Raw genomic sequence first — 254 nt, forward strand, 5'->3', positions numbered from 1 at the left:
AGGGGCAAGGGCTCCCGCCTCCCCCCATCCCGATCCTGCAAACGCACCTACTGCTGCGAGATGCTGCCACGGATTGGGACTCACCTGGTTTCCAGCACTTGATGACCAGCTGGGGCATCTCCCAGACACCCACAATGTGATGAAAAGGGGCAGTAAACACCCCGGAAAGCTCTCATACGGGCGTTCAGCCAGGCTAAGCCCGGGGCAGGGCTGTCCCGGAGCTCTGTACCGCAGCCGGTGGGGGCTGCAGACCC

This window comes from Fulmarus glacialis, unplaced genomic scaffold (genome assembly GCF_000690835.1).
Source record: "Fulmarus glacialis isolate BGI_N327 unplaced genomic scaffold, ASM69083v1 scaffold34776, whole genome shotgun sequence".
NCBI lineage: Eukaryota > Metazoa > Chordata > Aves > Procellariiformes > Procellariidae > Fulmarus > Fulmarus glacialis.